At 40.4% G+C, this 23,837-nt stretch overlaps 1 protein-coding gene across 19 annotated transcripts in view; it reads right to left on the reverse strand.

Annotated features, from left to right (window-relative positions):
* The window catches only part of SRPK2 (SRSF protein kinase 2), a 249,951-nt gene that overhangs the window by 126,621 nt on the left and 99,493 nt on the right, over positions 1–23,837 (reverse strand). The window contains exon 1 of one of the 19 annotated variants that reach the window (XM_075911454.1): positions 11,078–13,066. The exons of the other annotated variants lie outside the window; for them this stretch is intronic. The gene's annotated coding sequence lies outside the window, so the exon portion shown is untranslated. Of the gene's footprint in view, positions 1–11,077; positions 13,067–23,837 lie in introns of those variants that run through there. 19 annotated transcript variants of the gene reach the window in all.

Raw genomic sequence — 23,837 nt, forward strand, 5'->3', positions numbered from 1 at the left:
TATCACCCAACTGGGCATGGCTCGGGGACAAAAACTGTGCATCACAACAGTGCATGATGGGGACATGCTGTGCTGTCCGTGGGATTGCCTGCAGCTCTCCTTCTTGGCTTTGTCATGCTTTGTGCACAAAGAGGAAGTGAGTGGGGCACTCAGTGCCAATCCAGAACTGAACATTGCACAGGGCGGATTGCTTCCTCCATGAGAAACCTGAAGAGGCACAGGAGACACGCCTTGCAGATCCACAGTGGAAAGGACCTGCAGATGTTACAACATGTTGTGAAATGTGCTCCCTCAAGGCAATAGAGGCAACAGCTGTGCTTATTGTTTACCAAGAACAAGTGAGGACATGAGGCATAGTTCTTAAAATCCTCCACACAAGGCATTGTAACCCAACCACATTGGGATAGGCCCTGAATAAGACAACTACAGATACAGGCGGCTTCATAGTTACCACAGAACATGTCTTCTAATAGTGATTCAAATGCAATAAATGTAAGGTGAGCGTGCCTTTTGGTAGGTTTGGAAAAAAATGTTTTCACATTTTAATCTCTTTACAAATTTTTTTTCCAAACCTACCAAAAGGCACGCTCACCCTGCATTTATTGCATTTGAAACACTATTAGAAGACATGTTCTATGGTAACTGTGAAGCCACCTGTAAACAATCATCTACTTTTGCAAAACTATTCTTTAAAAATGGCAATTTCTTTGTGCAACACCAAAGAATTTGAGTTAATTTCTTGAAGAGAACATAAAAGTACAATTAATCTACTGATATACCTACAGCAGTATTAAAGGCAGTTATAGGGAACATGACTGAATACTGACAAAAGCACAGTAAATCAGTGATGAAAATGGATTTTATATACAAAATGTAAAGGTTTTTTAAATAATCGAAGGTGTAACAGCATGTAGTTGCTGGATCCAAAAGTCACATAATCTAGGCTAATTTTTTTTTAAATAAACAATTCTTAACAATATTTCCTGATGCTAGAAAGAGTTGTTTGGGAACCCAAGAAAGACCAATGATGAAACAACTCTATATAGAAATTATTCGTTCTGTACATTTTTCAAATTTCTCCCTCGAGAACCATTTAAGTCATTTTTCAAGTTTGGGTATTTTTTCTTTACAGAATAAAGTAAAATAAACAGATTTCTCAAATGCCGCATTACATTAATCTTTGGTATCCCAATAGGTGCCAATTACATTGAATCTCATCTATTAAATAAGAAATGATAAAGTGTCACCATAGAAGTGGTAATCTGGAAAGCATCAAATTGAAAATATGCACAGAGACTACAGAAAAGACTCAAAAAGGAAAAAGTAATCATGAATACAATCCAAAAGCCTTACAAGTCCACTTGTGCTGAAAGAAAGCAGTAGTGGTTGGTTTATTTGCGTTTTAAACAAGAGTTCAGTCAATTGATGATAATCACCCTATGGGGCATAAAATTCCTCACAGAACAAAAAGGAGTAACAAGATTGCTCATTAATTGAAAAAGATTGAGGAAGACCAAGTAATTTATCTTCAACAGTTCAACTATTATTCTTCAATATAAAAGACATATAATTTCACTTGTGGAACTACTTCATATAAACAAATATATGTGGTCCTCTCTATTGGCAGGGATATGGATAAAATAAACTGATTAGACTTTTCTTTAATTTTTATAATGACTGCACGTGTTTATTCAAGGATGATAATCGAAGTGGGATGGACACATGACTAAAGATGAGATTATGATTAAAGATGTTAACAGGCGGGTAATAGGCTAATTGTGTAGCCGATACAATTTGTATTGACTACATGATTAATCAATAAGGAAAGGTGCTCTGTCCCGGCTCGTGCCTGGTCCTAGTTACCCCTGCTACGGCTCTGCAGTTTAAAAGTAGTAGGAGCCAGATGCGCAGGCAGCGCAGGCAGGGGTAGGTCCTGGACTTGGCACAAGCCAGAACTGAGCAAGCTCGGCTCAGTCTCAGCTCGCATCGGGACCGGAACCTACCCCCGCTGCTGGACTTGCTCAGTCCTGGATCTCACCTGGTACAGCTAGGGTTACCGGGTAGACACCCCCCCCCCCTGCGCCCAAAATACAGGACACACTTGATTGGGAGGGGGGGGAAGAGGGACCTGCTGGGAGGGGGAGGGGCTGGCCAGGAGTAAGGAGGCGGGGGGGGGAGGTCGGGGACCGCAGGACTAGCTGGGAGGAAGAGGGGGCGGGAAGCAGAGCTTGGGGGGGGGATCGGGGGCTAGGGGGGTTGGACGGGAGGAGGGGGGCCGGAGGAAGGGGGGGTGGGAAGCAGAGCTGGCGGGGGTGGGGAGGGTGCAGCCACTGGCCACAGCCAGAGTCCAACAGGACGCGCCCCCAGCAGGCACGCCCTCTAGTTGCTAGTAGAAGCTGGGCGGGAGGAGTGGCTGGGAGTCCCAGCCACCGTCCCTGCCCCACCCGGCTTTTGCACATGACCACAGGGCTCCCAGCGCCAATCGCAGCCCCACCTCCCAGTCACTCCCCCTCCCCCGCCAGGCTTTCGTCCGGCGCCCAGATGGAAATTCAGAAAATACCGGACATTGCACATATCCAGTATTTTCTGAATTTTTCTACCGGACAGAGGGCGCAAATACCGGACTGTCCAGTAGAAAACCAGACACCTGGCAACCCTAGGTACAGCAGCCTTTTCCCGCTGGGATGCCCATGGACAGGTGCTGCTCTGCTATATGCAAAGTAGCATCTGCTTGCAGTGAGCCTGGGCCTGCCTCTCCTGCCCTGCCCACATTCTGCTGCCTCTGGTAGAGACAGCAGCATGAAGGGGGGAGGGGGAGCACCACAAATATGGTGCTAGGGGAAACCGGCTTTCAATGCAAGTAGTCGAGTAGTTAACTTGACTAGTCGTTTACATCCCTAGTTAAGATGAGAGATTATTAAAAAAAAAATACTATTCACCGCAGAATAGTATTTAAATGGCCACATCTAGTTAAATGCCAGGGTGAATTATCAAAAACTAATTTCTGTGCCGAATCCATGGACTGAATATCACTGTGCATCAGGAGCAGGCTTCAATCTCTTCAGCTAATAGCACAGGTTGCCAAGCACTTAAAACTTATATCTGCTGATTTAACAAATCACTTTTAAACCAGTAGAAATAATTCTGTAATACATGGTGTGAATAGTGAAAATGAATTTTAAAATGTAAATGCAAGGCTAAAGTAAACTATTTGACTGTATTTATTAAATTTGGCAATCCAGCAAGCTTCAGTTTCATTTCTTATGACTATATGAAAACAGGTTTTTCTCATTTTTTTTACTTTTTATTTTTTAGCTGATAATGATTTCTTAGGATTAAGGTTAAAGACTACAACAAAAAAAGCAGCAGATAGTGGAAACACTATCCACTGTAAGTTTCTATATAGACAAGAGATTTCTCAAAGTAGTATATTATTTACAAATGAATTCAGTTAGGGGAATAGATAATGTATATTGATGAAATGTGGATACTGGAAAATGCATGTGGAAATAATTCAAATATTGAAAATAGATTAGTTTAGTAAGAAGTGGGAGCTTTACATACCATCTTAATTCTCCTGTTTAGTTCTCTATGATACTGTAATATTCATAAATATAAAAAATGACTTCTTTATGTCATAGACATTGGAAAAATATTTTTTTTCCAATCATGACGATTATAGGAGAAAACTCCAACACTGCTGCAATTATTACACACAGCATAGCAACCTGAACACGTCATAACATGTTAAATGAAAATTGAATGTAGCTTTTGTGAGTTTCTCTTTCAAATGTTAAATGTTGGTTTGCATTTAAATTTTCTTACAAGTTTAAACAAAATAACTTGTATTAACTTTGCTTTGTAATCATTCTTTTTCTATTGTACTGTCTCTCCAGAATTGCACTGTACCATCTTATTTACTTACCCATGTTGAGTCTATGTTACCATCACTATCTATCTCCACTTGAAAATAAACATCACTATCTTTCCTAATAACATTAGGAAAGATAGTGATGTTCATTTTCAAGCCCTTATTTATTCTGATGATTTCACCCCTCCACCTGCCTAGCCGTGGTCTCTCTAGGTCAGAGCACAAGCATACTGATGTAACAGTGCAGGGATGCATAATTATACAATATCAACATGCTTCATTTTCTAACATTGTCTGGAGTAACTTTAAAAAAAAAGCAAATACTCTAAGAGCACTTTAAAGACTAACTTCCCTCATTAATGAGGCTATTTATTTGTACTATGGTAGCACACTAAGTTCACAAAAGTGAGAGCCCACAGTGATAGAACAGGGTAGGCAATAATTTTTCATGGGGGAACCACTCCAAGAATTTGGTAAGTGGTCAAGGGCTGTACTCTTTCATGATATTAATGGAGAAGGTGAGGTATCTGGGATGGAGGCTGGGTGCAGAAGGAATCTTAGGATAAGGGATTAGGGGGCAGGAGGAGGTGTAGCATCTGGGAGGCAGTTTAGGTGAAAGAGAGGATTGTGACCTGGGGCAGGAGCCTGGGGTGCAACAGACTGTGCAGGATCTGGGTGCAGGAGAGGATTCTGACCGGGTTGCGGGGCTAAGGTGTCCAGGGCTGATGCCGGGGAGAATGCAGCCCCATGTGCTGCCCTGTCTGGGTTCCCACCACCCAGCCTGGTTAACCATTTACCTATTCAGTAAGCCTAAGGCTTACTGGATAACCAGTTAACTGGGTAACAATTTACATCCTTAGTGCCCAGATAAAAAAAAAGAAAAACTCAGATGAATCTCTGCTTATCATTACAGGTTGGAATTTTTCTTTAATGTTCTACAGTTCCACATGTTCTCTTTACATCTTTATTATATTGATGGATCTTTGAATTCTCCAAAGATAACTAAAGGACTCTTCACTTTGGGGCAACCAGTTTTAATAACGAAATAATATTACGCTGTTTCACTTTTCTTTTGTCTATTTTCAGTAGGGCTGACATACCTTGACTTTAGATAATATATTATCAGTGATATCATAGTGCATTTGTATTATAGCATTCACGTCAACAGGAGTTAAAAAATAGCATCTGTTTCTTATGTAGATTTCAATTGATAAATAAAAATATAGGATATTTTTAGTTAAAAATGTAACAAGTATAACGCTGTTCCTAGGGAATCATGAGTGCTCTCAAAGTCAATTATTCAGTAGTTGCAGTCTACAGACCTGGTGGGCAACCTGCAGCCCATCAGGGTAATTGGCTTGTGGGCTGTGAGATTTTTTTTTATTTTTTATGTTGACTATCTGCAGGTACAGTCCCCTGAAGCCCCAGTGACTGCAGTTTGTTATTTCCAGCCACTGTGAGCCGCAAGTAGTAGTGCGAGCTGCAAGAATGTGCTGGCCTCCGCTTCCTGCAACTCCCATTGGCTGGGAATGGCAAACCGCTGGCAAAGGGAGTTGTGGGGGGCCATGCCTGCAGACAGTAAACATAAATAAAATGTCTTGTGGCCTGCTGGTGTATTACCCTGATGGAGCGTTTGTGACTCAGGAGGCGCAGATAATCCACCTCTGGTCTATAATAAGAATGAAGTTCAAAACTGTTCTTAAAAACTATTATCAAGCATATGTAAAAGATTTACAGCAGCGTTATGAAATACAACCATAATAAAAAAAGAAATGTTACACTATATCTGTAACACTACAATATTTCAGTACAGTAAAACCTGTGTTATCCGCCTGGAAATTAGAGTGTGCCAGTAACCTAAAAATTCTGGTTATATGGGGGGTGGAGAGGTGGGAGCATGCGGGGCCTATGAGGGGGGTACAAGAGCCATGCAGGGGCTGGGATGTGGCCTGCTTGGGGGGGCCATGAGCCACGGCAGGGGGGGAGCAGATTGCAGCCTGGTGTGGGGAGGTGCAAGAGCCACGGGGGCAACCAAGATGCTTGCTTCCTGCTGCCATTTGCCCCTCTCCCAGGTATGTGCTGCACGCTCGTCCGAGGAGCACTTAACGGCCAGTTTCCTCCCCCCTCCCCCTTTTTTTCTTTTCCCAATGTAAAAAATTTGCCAGTTTCTACAGTTTTCCAGATGCTTAAGTTCCGGATTAGTACAGTAAAACCTGCATTACCACAAAATAACAGTGAAATACACATCAAATACTAACACAAACACTTCAAAGGGCATGCTATTTTAAAATACATTTTCCCCCTCAACCTACTAAAGCAACGCCTAGACTTTGGCAGGATTTTAGCATTGCTCTTTGTAATTAAGCTACACTGAACTCGCAGCAAGATAAATCAAACTTGAGTATGTTGATAGCCAAATCATCTTTTTGCCCCCCAGATCATATCAAACACATTAACACGTATGTTGTGAGCAAGACATGAGAAGTCATTCTTCCGCTCCACTCTGTGCTAGTTAGGCCTCAATTGGAGTATTGTGTCCAGTTCTGGGCACCGCATTTCAAAAAAGATGTGGAGAAATTGGAGAGGGTCCAGGGAAGAGCAACAAGAATGATAAAAGATCTAGAGAACATGACCTATGAAGGAAGGCTGAAATAATTGGGTTTGTTTAGTTTAGAAAAGAGAAGATTGGGGGGGAACATGATAACAGTTTTCAGATATCTAAAAGGGTGTCATAAGGAGGAGGGAGAAAACTTGTTCATCTTGGCCTCTGAGGTTTGGACAAGAAGCAATGGGCTTAAACTGCAGCAAGGGAGGCTTAGGTTGGACATTAGGAAAAAGTTCCTAACTGTCAGGGTGGTTAAACACTGGAATAAATTGCCCAGGGAGGTTATGGAATCCCCATCTTTGGAGATATTTAAGAGTAGGTTAGATAAATGTCTATCAGGGATGGTCTAGACAGTATTTGGTCCTGCCATGGGGGCAGAGGACTACATTTGATGACCTCTTGAGGTCCCTTCCAGTCCTAGTATTCTATGATTCTATGAATCATCAACAGGCTTTTGCTCTGTTTCAGAAACTTTTAAGGCCCAAGTAAACAATGCTTCATAGAGCAGTTTATCAAGAATGTGGCAGCAGGTTACTTGTCACAGAAACTTTAAGAGTCTGGTACTTGCATGTAGTAACTATGGAAACAAATTTGAAGACATCCATCAATTATGTTCTGACTGATTCCATTTTTCAATTCTTGAGTGATACTTTCTCTTTTTAATATAATTTTGTTAGATATTTTAAACCTATTATTCTGCTATGTAACACTGTCAACCTATTGTTTTCTGAAGCTACTTGTAAGTTTCATAAAAGGAAAGTTCAGCTGGATAATATGAAAGTTTAATGCAGGGTTGAGGAACCTTTTTTGGGTCGTGGGCCACTGACCCACAGAAAAATCAGTTGGGGCCCATACACAAGTCAAACAAACAAACAAACAAAAAAACCACAACAACAACAAAATGGAAAAAAAAACCCACAAATCTAACTGAGAAGAAAGACACTTCCCATATTCCCCTCTTACACCAGAGCTAGGGAGGCCCAGGCTAGTAGATTTTGTGCGCCCTATGGTGGGGGGGGGGGGAGGAGTCAATGTTTGCTCTAAGCTGGGCGGCAATTCAGCTTCACAGGTGATTCATCAGCCCCACCCAGTCAGAGGCTCAAGGCTCTGTGCACTGAGCTGACTGATCACCTATGAAGCTGTGCTGCCACGCAGCTTAGAGGGAACACTGGCTAAGCAGTGGTTCCCAAACTTTTCTGCATCATGCCCCCTTTTTGAGAAACCCTCATATCCCCCCCCCAAAAAATAGCAGCAAAACTTGGGGTGGGATTGATGGGGGTGGCTGGGTTGTCTCGCACCCTCCTTGGAATTTCTTCACGTCCCCCCCCCCCCCGTTTGGGAACCCATGAGCTAGAGTGCCAGTGTGGGTTTCTTAACGTTGGGGGGTGGGGGAGAGCCTAGAGCCTCCAGGGCTGGATCCAGACAAGCTGGGGGCCACATGCGGCCCCTAAGCCTGAGGTTCCCAACCTCTGGTTTAACGGATCACTGATGGCTGACTAAGTTTTCGTCACTTAATATATAATTCCCATATAGCATTCATATTGTTATTTGGTAGTTAATGATTTTGCAAGGGTACAATGTCATTCCCAATTAAATGAAATGGTTGTCTCTAGTGTTTATTATTTAGATTTTTAATGTTTTATAAGACCATGGACTCAAGTGGACATTTTTGGTTTTGTTCACAATCACAATGTTATTTTCATACCTACACAGTACAATCTTTTTGTGTGGTTGATATTTAGTTTTGCTGTGAGTTATATGTCTCTCTTTTTCCTAATATGAATGCTGAAACTATTTATATTACTCTTCTGAGAAAACCTTCACTTGATATTTTATATATACTACTAATATTGCTCTTGTAACCAAGAAAAATGGGACAGAGCATAGAAGGATGGCATTGCTGATTATACTATTCAGCTATATAATATCTGGGAACATAAATTATTGTATTTGTATCAAATTACTAAAAACATTATACTGCACATATTTTAAAAGTACACTAAAGTAAAAAAGTAAGTTAGAAAAGAATATCTAAAAGGATTATAACTAAGTTTCTTTATACTGTGATTTGTTAAATATTCTCTTTATTTTTTACAGTTTTTTCAATTCCCTTTTCTGACTCTCCTTTGCCAATATAGGTAATATCAGTAATTTATACATAATCAAGTTAGTTTTATTATATCTTAGTTATTATTCACAATTTATGAGCTTTTCCTCAGTTAATTTTCATTCTCTAGACAGATTTTCTTAAAGAATTAAATACATGGTCAAACCACAAAGTAACATGAAATTTCAAAACTTTAGCATCCCTAGCACCTTAGGCTGGAATAAAGCATATTATGAAAATTCACGCACAAACAACTAGCTGTATGAAGTAATGTGATATACATTAAAATGAAGTCTGCAACTAAATCAAGACAATGAAGAACACTTAGCACTGGAAAGTATGGTATAGGTCAAGGCTTTTCTGCAGTACAACTCATCAGCAACCATGAATTAAGAAGCAGGGAGTCACATCTCATTTAAACTACACCAAAACAATATTGACTTACAGGTTGTACCTCCCTTGTCCAGCACTCTTGGGACCTGACTGGTCCTGAAGAAGAGGATTTGCCAAACGAGGGGAGGTCCCTCCCAATGTGGCCCATTATGCCCTCAACTAGAACTCCAGCCAAGCCCCGCTGCTTCCTGCCCAGCCATGGCTCTCCAGGATGCAGCTCCATGGCTCTGGGGCTCTATGGCTGCTGTGGTTTCTGAGGCTGTCAGGGCTCCCAGAACCGAGGCTCCACAGCTGCTGGGACTCTGCAGCCGCTGCCAGCCCTCCGCTACTGCCCTTCAGAAGGGCCAGACCTCCCTGCTGCGCCCACCCCTCCCACAACACAGGGCTCTTGTATGAGTCATGCCTCTCCAATCCCGCTCCTGCCCTGCGACCCAAGCTGCTTATACCTAGACTCTGTGGTTCTGCCGTACCATAGATGTTGCCGGGCCACAGTGTCCCAGTTAAGGGAGATACAACCTGTATTAAGAAGCATTTCTGTCCTAACAGCACCAACAGTGACAAAACAGAAAAATCTTAAGATGCGTAAGAAAATTTTGCAAAATAACACTGTCTGGTAAAACCATTTACCAACAATTTTGGTTGAAAGACCCCATTGATTGCTTTGTCTAGTTTTTAATTTGTAATACTTCGTTTTCCTACAGTTATCAGTATCTATGATTTCATACATTTTTGCCAAAATTTAAATCAACTAAGGTGCTGGGGTATGACTAGTTAAAGAACTCATACATAATAGGCTAAGATTGGTGGAAAATGGTGTAATGTTTTAGTTTAAATGATTGGTTAAGTTTTAGATAAGCAGGACCCAAGTTTTAAGTTTAAACTGGTCCAAAAGGAAGTTATTTGGAATCTAACTTGATGGTGTGGCCCAAGATCAGAGCTCCCAGACCTCAACACCCCACTATCGATTCTGCGCGGAAACATCACCTAATGATCTAATCATGACTGGACCTCAGGAAAATTGTGTCTACCCTATTGAGAGTAGCGAGCATTGTATGCTTAGCATGTGTAATGTCCCCTGAAGAATATTAAGTAAGAATATTACAGTGTAAGTTTCTTTCACCCAGAAAAGATCTTGTAAACCTGCAAGGTTACGCAATGAACCTTGGATGGGTAAGGGTTGGTATTTAAATTAACCAAGTTTCACACCAATCCTAGGACAAATTAACACTGTTATACTTTGAGCCAATGATAAGGTAAAGATGCGGTCCACCAAACTGTGTGGGTAAGAATGGGAGGTCCCACTTGCGGCAGAAGATTTTCAAACACAAAACACTGGTATGCAAAACAACAGTAATTTACTAAATAGTCCTACTTCTGGATATGATGTAAAAGAGACAGCCTAGCAGTCAAGCATTTTCTTTGTGGCTTATCAACTCTCCTTATGGACTGTACCTTCCTTACTGTGACAATTAGAAGCACAAAATCTTTCATAGGAATGTGGGATTAACAAGTGTTAGAAAAGTTGAGGTTCAGGAAAATAGAAAGCGCATATTTTCCCTGAACACTTCGTTCACTATGTGACCTGTAGACTCCCAAATGAAACAAAACTAGTGCAGACTGAGCAATATGCAATAACTAAATGCACAACAGTGAACAGTGAACCATTCAATTAACATGTAACGCACTCTCTTTAACTCAGACAGAAACATGTAACTGACAAACACAGAGCCACACAATGCTATGGTGGGAAACTTTACTATGCTTGTTTCCCATCCTTCTCTCTTTCTAACTCCCTGCCCCCACCACTACCACCACACACACTCACACCTTGAAAAAAGTTACATTATCCTCCCTCCCCCAAAAATTAAGATACTGTTTTCAAATTTTTCAAGCTGTCACTCATGTGAATGCATCATGGGCTCATGAATGCTATTTATCATCATCATCATCTAAAATTAACACGTTACTACTATGTATTAGTTTGTACATAAATGGCTCTATTACAAGCCATGTAAAACTGTGCCTACAGATGGTTATTTCATTTGGCCCCTTTACAGGTTATAATTATTGTAATTTTTCAAACTACCATTCATCAACTCACCTGAGATAACTGAAAATTGTCCCTTTGATCAGACAACACTGTGACTTTCACACGGAACTACCTTTGACTGCAGACAGGTCTGTGGCTTAAGTAGCTCATACATGGAAAAGGAAGAACAGGTTAACAGAGGTGGAGCATGAGAGACAAGGAGGTGACCTTTTATTGCTCTTTCGCTGTACTCAAGGACCTAGAGGGCAGGAAGAAAAGTTGCAAGCCCCTCCAACTTCCCAAAGCCAGAAGACACACATTTCTCCTCTTTTCACCCAATACACAGAAGTTAGCAACATAGGCATGTGAAGATTTAATTTTTTTTATAAAGCTAGTAAAACCACAAAGCTGAATTACTGGTCCTATGATTCCATGACTAAAAGCATAAACTGAAGATCTTACTTTCACAAATTTGCCAAAAAATTGTCTGAAGGGCACAAATTTTAAAAACTGACAATCTCTTAATCAGTATCTCAAATTATTTCAGTTAAATTACTTATAATCTTTTTCAAGATAAATTAACGAGATGGAAAATCTTCCTTTCTTCTATCTCAGGAAGGACCAGCTCTATAAACATGGATATACTGTGCAAGCTGTCATAACACTTACAAAAGGTCTCATGTGATTTCTCAACTATAATATTCAATAAGCCCGCATGCAGAAAAGATATTAATCCTAGACTAAGGTTGCAAATATAAAGTTACAATAGCATGAGTTCACTTCTGTATCAAAATAATCCAGTACCCCCAATTTGAGCTTGTGAGTTATATAGTTAGATCACTCAAGGAGACCTAAAAGATTTTAAGACGACTTCATAAAGATTTTACTGCAAATCACTTATTTTTCTCTTAATTTCATACATGCTCCACTGAGTTTAATTTAAATAAATAATCTCATCTGATTCATCCACAACATTAACACCACAGAGGAGAGAAAGATACTTTCTTAAAACTATAGTTTTAAGAGTGTATTGTTTCAGAATATCTGCACCGTTAAACTGGACCACTGCCAATCTGGAGCCTTCTTCAAAAGTGACTACTGAGTGTGGATGAGTACTCCCTTATGGAGCTGAACATTTGGTGTCAAAAATATAGAGAGTATCATTCACCAAAGAATTTCTGATTCCTTTCCCTAATTTAAAATTCTAAAAAGAACTCCTACAAAGCAGGGAAACATAGGGTTGGAGGAGCAGAATGTAGATCTGAGGAGACTAAATATTTGAAAACAAAAACAGAAAATAATATGTAAATATGGAAAATCTCAAATCTCACCAGTCTCCTCACCTATTCTTAAAAGACTATATAGCTGATGGGGTGGGATTCTCATCAGGATACTGCCATGTACCTTATAGGTAGGGCCTGACTCGATCCTCCTCTTTTTAGATATTTATCTTTGTGTAGTAGATGCCAAGGTAACTTTTTTCAAGCATTGTTATTATACATCCAAGGTGGTTTGATCACAGTATTTCTCACAAGCCTTTTTTCAGGTAACACACAAACTCATCACTCAACTCTCCTAACCAGTTCAAAATTCTCACTAATATTAAGGATATAGAATGATATCTATGAAAGAAGATGAGGACCTGTTGCTACAAATGTTTAAGAGAAAATATCTGAAAAACCAGTGCTTTTTTTGTTTTTAAAAAAAGTGCCAGTACTAGGGTTTTGTCGAAGAGGAAAAAAACATGTCTGGGAGAGGTTGGGGCCGAAATGTGGTTGCGGCCCCTTTAATTCCCGCATGTCCCGAATGGGCTTCTGTCCGGTGCAAGTGCTCCCAGGGCCAGCTGGGGGTTGTGCCGGAAGAAAGCAGTGAGTGCTCCCAAAAAAAAATGACGGTACGCTATACCGGTGCCTACCGTCACAAAAAAAGCACTGTGAAAAACTATTAGCAAAGAAAAATTATAGTGCAGCCAGAGTTTGCACAAAATTTCCAAGGAGTCCTATTATTTATAATTCAATGCTTAAATATGCTCAATAAGTGACATGATTTAGGAGCACATCTAAAATCAAAAAAGCACTAACCAAAGATAATTAGCACATTCCTTTTTTGCCTATTATTGTCTGATAAGTGCTAAAATTTTATTCACAAGATTAGCACAGATAACACATTTTAATGTTTGCAAACATTAATTATAACAATAGGGGAGTGTAATAACAGACCACAAAACAATGATAAAAATATTAAGTCTGAGATAAATAAATGAAAGGGAATTCTTAAGTTGGTTTTTTTTCCAAACCACTCATACTGTTGCCAATTTAAAAACAATTTTTAAAGGAACTGGATAACTCAAGGACTCTGGGCTAATGACCTAACATTATCATCCGAGACCCTGTTGATGTCTTATGCAATCTGAACTGGTTCTCAGTCAGCTACGTTACAGAGAAACAGGCAACTGAATGGATGTGGAAACAGAGCTACTTGTTTATCCCTTTATGTTAGAAGAGAGGCTTATAGGTAGAATAGCTTAGATCAGGGATCCTCAATTTTTTTTCTTTGAGGACCCACAACACAATATAAAAACTCCATAGCCCACCTGTGCCATAAAAACTGTTTTTCTGCATAGAAAAGCCAGGTCCAGTGTTAAAGGGTAGCAAGCAGGGCAATTGCTCATAGCCACACAACAAGGTGCCAAACAAAGCTAAATTGCTTAGGCTTAAGTTTGCTTCAGCAGGGCTCCGGATCAGGCTTTAGCCCCACTAGAGCAGGGCTTCATCTTTGGCTTTCTGCCCTGGGCCCCAGCAAATCCAATTCCGGGTCTGCTTGACAAACCTCCTCAAACCTGCTGGTTTGAGAACTGTTTGTTTAGATAAGCCTGTAATGCCACTTACCCAGGATGCACTGCTCCTGTTGTTTACCTACCAGCTCTGTGTTCTTGGAGAACCAGGGCATAGTCACCTACCAGCTCTATGTTCTTGGGAAGCCAGGGTGTAGTCACCTGTCAGCCCTATGCTCTTGGGTAGCCTGGACGTGATGGTCATGGAAGACACCTCCCCACTCCCAGCCGCTGCTTGAACCAAAAACAAAGCAATGAAAAGGCAGAGGAAGACGCATCTCAGCTCCTCTGGACAAGGGTGATAAGATTAAGGAAATACCCCTCGCCTCATCTGCATCAGAGATAGGACAGACAGACATCTACATTAGCACACAGAATAGAGAACAGTATTTTCAAAGCAAGAACCACACTTAACTATGTTTACGGAAAGCAGAAAAGCACTGCCTGGTGAGAAATTTCTGCTCCAGATTCTAATGAACCCATGCCTGCTCACACCCAAATCAGCAATTATCAGATCAATTTTAGTAATACTAAATACTAAAACTGCCTATTTACATTATGAGCTCTCTTGAGGAACATTACCCATAGTCAGGAATAATCAGTTTCTATTGTCTTGCCTAAATAAAGCAACTTTAGAATACTACCTTGAACCATCTGTTTAACCATGAACAAATCAAGTGTTCCCCTTGAATCATTGTGTCCCTACAAAAACTCCTACCCCTTCTTACTCAAGAAAAGTGGTCTGATGTCTGGATCTAAAATCTGCATCAATTCCATTGGGACTTCATCTTCCCCTATTGATCATGCTGGGGGCTCTGCTCTGCCATCACCATTGGGAAATCCTGATCAGTTCAAGCTCCACATCTGATATTTCTCTCTCTTCCCTCCCTCCCCCCGCACCTCTCTCTAGATATAGCCTCCTGACCCTGCCTTATGTCATCAGTTATGGTTTGCTAGCCCTAACATTTAACAGATTTAAGTTAGATTTAACATTGTAACTGTTTTGTTTGTTTGGCTCTGCTTATGCGGTTATTACCTAGAAAAAAATAACTTTGATTGTTAAGATGATTGCTTTTCTCTCTTTTCCTGTGTCTCTCACTCTCTCCCACTCTATGTTTTGGCTTCCCCATTCACTCTGCAACAACATTTCTTGTACCTAAGTTAAAGATTCCTGTAGCACCCAAAAATCCTGTGGGATTTGCTCATCAAGTAGATTACCTGACGAATGCTTATGGTGTGAAAGTGAAGACAGGGAGGTAATGAACCTGGGGGCATATGAGGATGGCAGCTTAAAGTACTGTTTAACTCAGACCACTGAGTCCAAGGGCACATAAAGGTCACACCTTGGCATTGCTGTGCAACCCAGCCTACTGAGTCCAGGGACATACAAGGGGTCAGCTTGTGAGTGCTTATTAACCAGTCCTCTTAGATGTGCTTTGTTAGTAGTTATGAGTGTCTGTGTGATTGTCTGATTCTAGGCTAGGAAGAACTCAGCTCTGGGGAACATTATTCCAGCAGGAGAGCTTCATGGGGGGAGGGGGGAAATTGACAGAAGTGAGAAGTAAAGCTCCATATGAGAGCACAAGTAACACAAGCGGCACACTGATAGAATTATGACCTCCCCTCCGCCATAAGAGTAAATGATGAGCAGGGCTCGCCGAACCGCGGCGAGCCCCACTCGCCAGCTGCACTGTACGGCGATCTGTGCATACGCAGATCGTTCTGCGCATGCGCAGATTGCCAGAACCCGGCTCTTCCGGGTTACAATCTACTCGCCATGAGCGAGTAGATTGTATAATTTGTCGAGCCCTGTAAATGAGCATACCCCAGAATAACGGGCAAATCTGGTAATATTGTACCTAGGGGATTATATTTTCTATCTAGTGCAGTCATTCAGTACTTTTCACCAGCACCAAAATTCACTTCTAAAAATTTACCAATTTAAAAACATAGATAAGAAAAATTATGTAGTTGTAGCACTTGGTTGGAACTCAGGAAATGTGAGTTCACTCCCTACTCCTGCCATAGCAGTATGATTTTGAGCAAATTGTTTAATCTCTGTGTACCCCTCACACCTTTTGACTTGACTATTTATATGGTAACATCTTCATAGCAAGGGTCTTTTACTAGGTTTTTATTCAATACTTGACATAATGGGGTCTAGTTTTGGGTGTGGCTGCTAAGCATTAGTATTAATAGAATTTTGGTTTGGTGTGCCATACACAAAGAAGACTGAAAGTATGAAATATAATCCTTACTCCTAAAATCTCAGTTTTGGGCATTTTAGTAAATTTCTGTGCTTTTAAATAATTAACTTCAAACCCACTAACACTTCAGAGGTTTTTGTTTTGGGATCATCAGTAGCAACTGAACATTTCAGAGATAGCACAATCATGCCCAGAGGGAAAGTGATGTGCCTGTGTTGTTCAGCAGAATACCCTCAGGACAATTCAAACATAGCACTGACGAGTGCTAGAGAGCTACATCATGCTTTCCTTGGTCAGACATTATCATGATCCAGTATTTTGAGAGTGTGGGTAATAATATGGAAATACATATTTTTATATGACAATTTTGCTTCAAACAAAGGTAGTATCAAACTAATGCACCTTGTTCAATTCAGAACATTACACATTTTATTATCCAAAACAAACATTTATCAGCTAAATTACTGCATTATGCTCACATAATCCACTAGATTTACATTTTATAGTAAGGGAAAGGAGTACATTTACCTCAAAACTATTATTATTCAAACTTATTTAAAATACAAAAAGAGAAAGCACATAAGCAATATCTTTTCACTAAGCACATGAAGAAATACAAGGTATACGGTTTCAGATAGGTAGCCATATTAGTTTCTTTCAAGCAAAAACAACAAGAGTCTGGTGGCACTTTAAAGACTAAAATGTATTAGGATATTACAGCATTAGCTTTTGTGAGCTACAACTCACTTCCTCAGATACTGAAAAGAATAAGACAGAAAGAAGGGAAAAAAGGATACAGAGATGGGAGTGTGACATCACTTCTAATTAAATCAGAATGGATGGAACTCCTCTCCAACAGGGATGACAAGTCAAGAGTATATGAATGGGAGATTACCTGCTGCAATTCAAGAACCTCTCCATGTGTTTATTTAGATCTTGGTTGAGGGTGACAAAATTGCATATGAATTCCAGCTCAGCAGTGTCTTTCTACAGTCTGTTTTTGAAGTTTTTCTGTCTGAGAATGGCAACTTGCAAGTCTGAAATGATGTGGCCAGGAGGTTAAAGTGCTCCCATACTGGCTTTTGGATGTTGCCATTCTTAATGTCTGATTTGTGTCCATTTAGTTTTTTGCACAGAGACAGTTTGACTTGTTCAATGTACATGGCAGAGAGGCACTGGTGGTACATAATGGGATATATTAGATGTGCACATGAATGAGCCTTGGATGGTGTAGCTCAGGGGTCTCCAAACTACGGCCCGGGGGCCGGATGCGGCCCGCGAGGCCCTCTCATCCGGCCCGTGGAGACCTTTTTGGATTCAAAGGCAGAAGAAGTGAGATTGTTTCAAAACCCATTTGAAGCAGATGTGGCCAGTTGCCCAGATGAACTGTAGCTGGAAGTCATTGAGTTGCAAGCAAATGACCTCCTTAGGGACAAGTTCAAAATGGGACTGGTGGGTTTTTACCAGTTTTTGCCCAAGGAAGACTTTCCTAATGTCAAAACTTTTGCATCAAGGTACCTTTCAATCTTTGGAACAACATACCTGTGTGAACAAACATTTTCAAGAATGAAATACGTGAAGAACAATTTGAGAACAAACTTGTCCGATGATAATCTCAGGTCACTGTTGATGTTAGGGACAACAAATCTAAAGCCAGAAATGTCTGCTATTTTGGCATCCAGGAAACAATTTCACCATTCACACTAATACAGGTGTTCATGTGTAGTGTATGAATGTGTTATTAAATAATAACTGAATAAAATAATATTAAATAAATAATTAAAAACAACATCCATGTTTTGATTGTTTTTTATTTGGACCTCAAGTGTGTAGTCGGCCCCCGAACTGCTGTTTGATAGTTAATGCGGCCCTCGGGCTGAAAAGTTTGGAGACCCCTGGTGTAGCTGATGTGATTAGGTCCTGTGGTGGTACCACAAAAGGTAGATGTGAGGCAGAGTTGGCAATGAGGTTTGTTGCAGGGATTAGTGTTTCTGTTATGGGGTGGGAAGTTGGTGGTGAGTATCAGCCTCAGGTTGGGTGGGGAGGATGTCTGTAAGCAAGGACTGGCCTGCATTCCAAGCTCTGTGAGAGCCAGGGATCATCATCTATGATCCTTCATGGTGTGTAAGAGAGATTTTAGCTGGGGGCTGTAGGTAATGACCAGTAGCATTTTGTTGCTTTCTTTTTAGCGTCTGTCTTGTAGGAGGCAATTTCTGGGTATCTGACTTCCTTCAGGTACACTGTATTTTTCACGTGGAAAAAGTTACCAATAACTTGTCCTTAAGAAAAACTAAATCTTCAGAAAATCTTTTAACAAAACATCATTAGTATCTCTTGTGCATAGTATATGATCCCCTCCATGTTTACATTATCACTGAATCTAATTATATCATAATAACTTCAAAACGTATTTATTTAAAAATCCCAGGTATTACATTAATGTGCATTATGTTCTTAAATATGCCAATATATCAATATTCAGTTGAGTACAATTTAAAAATGCACTTAATAAAAATTGCAACAGAAATTTCACATTAATTTCCAATATTATAAGTCAATTTACATTAATTTAAAAATAAAAATCTACTTACAAACTCAAATTAATAGAGAATACATAGTGTGGTGATCATATAATATTTACATGAGCATATGCACATAGAATAAAAAAGTTTTAAAACAATATATTTTAAAACAAAAAGGGAAAATTTGGTTTCTGCTAGACTCATGTAAATAATGCAGATCTTATCGTTTTAGGCCCCAACCCACAATTTGCTGTGTGAAGGTAATATATTATGAATGCCTAATGGGGTGGTACAAGGTCATACAGCACTGAGGTCTTAAATGTGAACTGAAAGGCTTATTAAGTACGAAGTACAAAAAGGTGCCATCTTTACATCGCTTTTCTGTGCTCAACAGTAGCTACGTCTATGAGTTTAAACCGTAAATATTAATTTTATTTGGGTTACGAGTTTCTTTCAGCCTCAGGCCATTTTTCACTGTACTTTTTCTTTTTAAGTTGTGTGTTAAGCATTGTTGTGTAAAATATAAGAATGTACATTATAAAAAATTCACTTTCCCAGTCCTCAGAATGGAAAATCATCTCAGATCAAGATAAAAATGACAATTTTAAATACAAACCTAACTATTTATCTCATTTGTTAAAATAAACAATTCCTGCCAGATATATCAGAGCAACAGAAACCAAAATCTAGTTTAAAGCTCCATTTGCATCAACTTTATAAGCATAATGTTCATAATCACTAAGGGAGAAGAGTCAATTACAAATATATTTATCACTTATTTCTTTTTAAACCTTAACACATACACACACATTCTCTCTATGAATGGCAACATTTATAGTAATAGTTATCAAAACAGTATATTGATTTTAGAGATGTAAGCGACTAGTCGACAGTTCAGTAGTGACTCGACTAGTCACTCCACTCCTTGCTGCCTCTATCAGAGAGAGGCAACAAGGGGGTAGCAAGAACTGGTGCTGGGGGGAGCCACTTAAAAGCTAGTGTCCCCCTCCCAGCACTGCCTTTGAGGGGGGGGGGGAGAGAGAAGAGGCTTAGAAGGGGACCAGGCACGAGCTGGGAATCAGCTGATTCCCTGCTTATGCCTGGTCCCAGACACTGTGCCTCTGCTTTTTAAATGTATGAAGAGCCTGGCAGCTCTTAATAAATTTAAAAGGCAGAGCTGCAGCAGGGTTAGCTCCCGGGCTGGGAGCTAACCCCGCAGTGGCTATGCAGTTTCCTCCCTTATTGACTAATTGAGTAGCTGATGGAAATTCCATCGACTACTCGATTAGCTGATTACCTGCAATTTAACAACACTAACTGATTTAGATCTATAATGTTGCTAAAAGTTCTACCACTTACATTTTTGCTTAGGGTATGTCTGCATTAGCGATGTGAGCGTGTACCCAATTACATAATTAACCAATAACCCTGAGTTCATTGGTTAATCCTATGGTTACATGCCCCAGTCCAAAGGGGGAGGAGGTGGGAGCCGTTGCACATGAGGAGCCAGCTCCCTGTGCATGCTGGCTCCCATCAAACTGACTGCTCCTCCCCCACGCTGCCGTCTCTGTATCACAGACAGCAAAACGGGGGGATAGGCAGGAGCACTCCTTGCCCCCTTGCATGTAAATGTGTAACCCCTGAAAATTTCAGCTGTTACGTTTACAAAAATAAACGTTTGTTAACATCCCTAGTCTGTTACAAAATTACACTACAAAATTAAGTCAACCTATATTTGGTTAATTTACAGCCATCTCAATAATTTTAGCAATAATTCATGTCCACACGATGATCTTGCAGGGTTTATCCCAGGGAACCTAACAGTTTCTTTTGTCAATTCCACAGCCTCAGTCGGACACAGATTGGACATGCTGAAATGGGAAAGGACAGGGGGACATGGCCCTTCCATATTTGCTAATGGTCCTCATCCACACTCTTTCCCCCAATATCTCCCTCCTCCCTCCCCTAAACAGACACATTTCAGCCAGACTGGCAGCTGGAGTCTATCCAGGGAGCCCAGGCAGCTATGATGCGCAGTGCCATGGACCTTGCACCCCAACCAGGATGGAGGGACCAAGAGGAGGCCCTAACCTACGTCCTTGCCATGCCTCCATGCAAAACTGGAGGCTTCACAGCTCCCTAAAGCTGTCCATGCAGCTCTTACCAGGGCCAATCTGCAGCCACCCCCAAGTGGAATAAAAACCTCGCAGGCAGCTCTGGGGTGGTCACTGACCCTTCCACATTCGACAGGGAGCAGCAGGATGGGAACATGGACCAGGACCTGCTCTTGGCCCCGCACCATGGAAGGTCTGCAGCTTCCAGGTAGCTTCCAGGTTGGTCAGGATGGGGCTTCAGGCAAAAGAGGGGTGGGATTGGGCCGCAGAGGGAATAGGCTCCCCCACTTTCTGGTAGGCTCCACTGCCCCTGACACCTACACCAACATAAGCCCTATGCCTCCTGTGGAAGTGGAGTTATTATGTCAATGTTATAGGAAGGGCCTTACCAAATTCGTGGCCATGAAAAACCCATCCTGGATCATGATATCTGGTTCCCCTCTTCCCATGAAATGTGGTCTTGTATGTGCTTTTACCCTATACTGTACAGATTTCACAGGGAAAACTAGCGTTTCTCAAATTGGAGGTCCTGACAAAAACAAGTTGCTGGGGGGTTGCAGTATTGACACACTTATTTTAGCACTGCTTTCAGTGCTGGACAACCAGAGAATGGTGGCTGCTAATTGAGGGTCCAGTTCTGAGGCAACAGTGCAGCTGTAAAGGTAGCAATACCATTGCACGCCATCCTTACTTCCATGCTGCTGCTGACAGCTCCACCTTCAGACCTAGGATCCCAGCCAGCAGCCACCAATCTCCAACTTCCCAGCTCTGGATGCAGCAGTGCAGAAGTAAGGATTACAGTACCACAAGTCCCGCTAAAATAATCTCATGACAAAATAAATTTGTTAGTCTTTAAGGTGCCACGGGAGTGTTCTTTTCTGCTGACAGACTAACACAGCTACCATCTGAAACTTATTTAATACTCTTCATCTTAAATATCACTATCTATGTCATCCATCATTCTCTTTAAACTAATCAGCTTCTTCAATATGCCACTAAAATAGTTCAAAAACCTTTATTGAGCTGCATGAAGAAAACCTACAATACACTTGCTAATTTCACATAGTTAAACACAGTCTTAAATAGCAAAACATTGAGAGCACCAACCCACAGCAGAGAATCTTATTCTCCAGTCTCTGAAGTCCACCATATCAACCCCTAGTAAAAACAGAAAAACCTTAATTGAATATGAAGTCTTTCATGTCATGATTAGTTCACATCACAAATGACCAATGAATACTAACAGCAGCAATTAAACTGCCCACATGCAACTTGTGATATAAATGTTTTATAGGTAAATATTTGAGATGGTCGTTTCAATGTCTCCACCCACTCTTCAGATTTTATTATTTTAATTGCCAACTTATGAAGACCCTACACCATTTTTGCTAAATTAAATCTTTCTGAAAAAAAAGTTTTACTAACATCATCCTCCCTTAATCAATGAAACCACTAAGCTATCCATTTATGCATTTCAGAAAAATGTATGTATTCCAAGTATAAATTTCTATAAATTATAATTACTGGCTCAGTCCCTCATCAGCAATTTGAATCTCAACATTAACTTTGCTGTAGATAACATGAAACCAAAAAAATTATTTACAACATAATTTAAGGGCACATCCAGCTATATCGTCGTCATCATCAGATCATCAGATGATAATATTAATGGCATTACTAACAAGATTTTACTTAAAGAAAAATAAATAAGTTAACATGTTGACCAAAGTGAAACAGATATTACATTGTTTAAAAAAAAAAGTATTTTTAACATCAGTTTCCATAGAAATCAACACTACAGATTTATTTGAAGTAGGGATGCTAGATTCAGTGTAACTGAATAACCATATAATCACATGAAATTTTATTGGTTATACAACTATTCAATAGTCCCCAGGGAGGGGCCACCAGTATGCTCCCAGCCCCACTCCCAGGGCAAAAATTGCAGCAAGGGAGGTTTACTTTAGACATTAGGAAAAACTTCCTGTCAGGGAATAAATTGCCTAGGGAGGTTGTGGAACCTCTATCACTGGAGATATTTAAGAACATGTTGAAATATATAACAGGGATGATCAAGATGGTCTAATCTTTTAATCCCTCTGTCTGATAACTCTAGTATCAATCTCTTACTAGATGACTTTGTTGTTAAGCGATCTACTCAGGAAAAGTAGATCATCAGGAAAATGAGCCTGCCCAATGTTTAGAGGTCTCAGTGGGATTGCCATGTTAGTCTGTAACTCTAAAATAAATGAGTAGTCCTGTGGCACCTTTGATTACGTCTACACAGCAGGGCTTAACTTGAAATAAGACATGCAAATTGAGCTATGTCAATTGTTTAGCTTATTTTGAAAGAGCTTATTTCAACATTGGGAGCATCTACACAGCACCTGTTTTGAAAAAGAGCACTTTTCCTCCGACTTCCCTTACTCCTCGTACAATGAGGGTTATAGCAGTCAGAGTAAGAAGTTGTCCAGCTTGACATTATTTCAAAGTAACTGCCTGCTGTGTAGATACGGACTAAGTTATTTTGAAATGACACGTACCCTCAGAGACTAACGATCGATCGATCGATAGATAGATAAAGATTTTATGGGCAAAACTCACTTCCTCAGATGAGAGCAGTGGGTTTTGCCTCTGAAAACTCATTATATTATCTACATCTATATTTATTTGTTAGTCTCTAAGGTGCTACAGGACTTTTTTTTTTTTTTTTTTTTTTAAAGAAAATCACATTTTAATGTGAAAGCACTTAAGTCAATGATCCTCTATCACCAGCACTGTATCACTATCCCTAGGAATTTCAGTCCAACCTGGAAGGTAACAGGACAGCACAAAAAGTAAAGATTACCATACCTAAAATAGAGTCTTCAGTCTGACACAGTTGTATACAGAGACTGCAAAATCCCACAAAGAATTTTTAAGTCACAGAAATAGACTCCCAGATAATCATATACTCCCCTTCCTTTCCGCTTTTCCCCTTACCCCTCTCCTATATCTTTCACCTCTTTCTCTCATTACAGACAGAAGTTTCTTGTTCATCTCCTCTAATCCCTTCATTTGCTAAAATAACCCCATCCAATTTCCTTCATGCCCACTCTCATCTTCTCACCTTACTAAACATCTTGCTTATCTCTCTTTCCCATCACAATACATATA

This window comes from Pelodiscus sinensis, chromosome 1 (assembly GCF_049634645.1).
Source record: "Pelodiscus sinensis isolate JC-2024 chromosome 1, ASM4963464v1, whole genome shotgun sequence".
NCBI classification, from domain to species: domain Eukaryota; kingdom Metazoa; phylum Chordata; order Testudines; family Trionychidae; genus Pelodiscus; species Pelodiscus sinensis.